A 3,314-nucleotide genomic window follows, 5' to 3' on the forward strand; every position below is an offset into this window, starting at 1 on the left:
AGAGCAGGCAGGCTCCAGGCTGGGGGAAGGGAGGCCACAACAGAAGAATCTGGAAACTATGTCACCAGACATGTGGTCAAAGAACTGGTTGTGCTTGGCTGAAAGAGAAAAGACTGGGCAGAAATGAGCTGTGGCTGCACAAAGGATCGTGTGATGAAAGCGATGGATTTATAGTTATCCCGGGGGCAAGCTGAGAGCTGGACTTGGGCTTAATGAAAAGCAGTCAAAGAATCAAACCTGCCTGGCGACACAGTACTCCTACACCCAGGAGCAGCCTCTGCTGAATACATCCCAGCACGTTTAGAATGGCTTTGTAAGGAATTCTAATTGTGTAGGGTTTGTGGGGGCACTGGAGAGGTAGTACAGCAGAGGTGGGGACTGGGTCAGATGGCCTGCCAAGTAGAATGTCCAACAGTGTCACTTTCTGTCCCTCCACTGTTTGTCCCCAGTCTCTCCAACTTCTCTGTCATTTGAACGTTTTCTCCCTTTAAGGATTTTTGTTTGTTTCTTTGTTTAAGATGGGGTGTCTCTATGTAATCCTAGCTGTCCTGGAACTCACTACATAGTCCAGGCTGGCCTCAAACTCAGAGATCTGCCTTCTTAGTTTGGGGATTAAAGGTAGGAGAAAGAGAAAGAGAAAGACTATTCCGATGGCATGCCCCAATAAACATGCCTGGCCTTTTTTATTCGTAAGGGAATAATCACCTTTTGTTCTCACTCATAATAGACTGTTTGCCCTTTTCACCTGTTCAGCATCTTGGTCTTTAGAACTAGAGTCTTGGGCCAGTGAGATGGTCAGCAAGTAAAGGCACTTGGTACTGAGCCTGATGATCTGAATTCAGCAACAGACATAATAGAAGAGAACTGATTCTCCAAAGCTGTCTTTTGACTTCTATAAAAGTGCCATGGCATGCGTGTGCTATGTGCCTGCGCGAGGGCGCGTGCACACACACACACACACACACACACACACACTTAAGCAAATTGATTTCCTTGGAGACCCAACATTCCCCTCTCTCCTCTCTCACTTTTGGTTATAAGATTAAATTTATGGTGGCACTGAGGAAAGGTCCTGTAACACTTGCCTGGCTTACAAGTGCCTCACACATAGATTATTTCCGTGAAAGTCAAGTGACCCAAACTGACTAGTATGAATTAGTTCAAAGGTCTGTACTGTAGAGGTTAGGGGAAAGTTGGAGACCTTTTCTTTTCTTTTCTTTTCTTTTCTTTTCTTTTCTTTTCTTTTCTTTTCTTTTCTTTTCTTTTCTCTTCTCTTCTCTTCTCTTCTCTTCTCTTCTCTTCTCTTCTTCTTCTCTCTCTCTCTCCCTCTTTTTTGTAAACCGTAGTAGAGAGAAGTCAGTGTGTTGAAAGAATCTGAAAGAAACAGAAGTCAGCCATGAAGGTGGATATAGGGAATGGTGAAAGAGAAAGACTATTTGATGACACGCCTCAATAAACACCACCCACCTTGGCTTAGATCTCTGTCTCTTGAAGCCAACGTGTCCTTTCAGTTTCAAACTCTCTCAGTCTTTGCTTCTCCACCTGTTGAGTTTTGACCCCTGCATGTCTCTCCAGCACAGTTTCTTTCCACAGCCCTTTGGTTTCTCTGGCCGTAGATTAGTGCACAGGGTGACTGCAAGGCCCAGAGCCTGGCTTTCTGTGTCTGCCTTCTGAAGACTGACACATCTTCCAACACACTTTCATGAAACATTTCACTCCTAAATGCTTTGGCCCCTGAGTCCTCCTTTCATACCTCCCTGTCCTGTCTGAAGTGTGCTCATCTTTTTCTTCTTAGGATTTGGGTCCCGGAAGGCATGTAAGTCATACTTACTAAGCCCTCCCAAGAGCCCACATTCACAGCTCCTGCCATTTGGACTTAGAATCTCAGAGGGACAGGACCCTGAGTGATGGAGTTGTCCTAAAGCACGAATCCTTGGGAAGAATTCAGATGGTGGCTGCTTCTCTGAACCCTGAATACACATCGTGGAGAAGACCATCATCACGCTTGGGATGGGTGTATTCTGTCACTGGAATGAGATGCTGGAGACATCAAAGATTGTTTGATTCTGGTTTTCATGGTTCTGGTCCATAATAGGGTTAGCTTCATTGCTTTGAACCTGTGATGAGATAACATGTTTTAGGGGGGACAAACCATTCCCCTTATAACCAGGGACCAAGAATGAAGCAGAGACTGAGGCCCTATTGCCCCTTCAAAGGCATACCCTCACATGATCCAAAGACTCTGAAAGGTTCCCTCTTAGAGGCTCTATCACTTTCTGGCAGCACCCAGAATGGGCAATCCTTTAACGTGAGTCTTCAGAGAGCACCAAGTTTCTAACTCCTTCAGCCCTGTTTCTAGCCACATGTGCCCACTGTAGCATCTTCTGAGACATCTTATTTAGAATAGAAGAAAGAAAGGCAGGACGAAATCCACATGGAGCAAATAGGGCAGGTGGGTCTCTGTACTGATCTATTCCGCAGGCCCCACTTAGCAGCCTGTATCCCAAGGCACATGATAACTATCAGTGTTGTATGTCCCAACCCAAAGCAAGTCTGTCCATACCCAAGAACACGAATATGAGTCCTCCCCATCCTGCTCTTCTTACATAGGGCTGGCCTTCACTCTTCTCCTTCTACTGAGGAATAGCCCCTGGAAGCTGGGTATTGCTGTATGTGCCTACAGTCCCCGTATTTAGGAATCAGAAGCAAAGGGACCAGAATTAAAGGTCATTCGTGACTACATAGTGAGTTTGAGGTCACTCTGGGTTGCATCAGATACTATCTTTAAAAAAGGAACAATAATAATCTGGAGAAAAATATTATTTTTAATGGTTACACTATGTTCAATAGTATAGTGAGAAATCTACTACTTCAAAAATCTTTTGGCTAGGGCTGGAATGGCTCAGTGGTTAAGAGCACTGGATGTTCTTCTGAAGGTCCTGAGTTCAAATCCCAGCAACCACATGGTGGCTCACAACCATCTGTAACATGATCAGATGCCTCTTCTGGTCTGTCTGAAGAGAGCAGCAGAGTTCTCACATACTTAAAGTAAATAAATAAATCTTTAAAAATCTTTTATCTGGCACCACTGCCATGGAACCTGGACCATGCCACTGGGCACCTGATATCACCCATTGTGCACCTGTGGTCCCTAGTTCCTGGTCCAAAATGGCAACCCCCAAGGATCACCAGTATCTAAATGAAGGACCTGGCAGTTGAGCTCGCCCTTGTTGATGTCATGGAAGGCAAGCTATAGGGGAAGATGATGGATCTCCAGCACGGCAGCCTTTTCCTTAGAGCACCAAAAAGTTTCC

The sequence above is a fragment of the Mus caroli genome, chromosome 15 (assembly GCF_900094665.2).
Source record: "Mus caroli chromosome 15, CAROLI_EIJ_v1.1, whole genome shotgun sequence".
In the NCBI taxonomy this organism is placed as follows: Eukaryota; Metazoa; Chordata; class Mammalia; order Rodentia; family Muridae; genus Mus; species Mus caroli.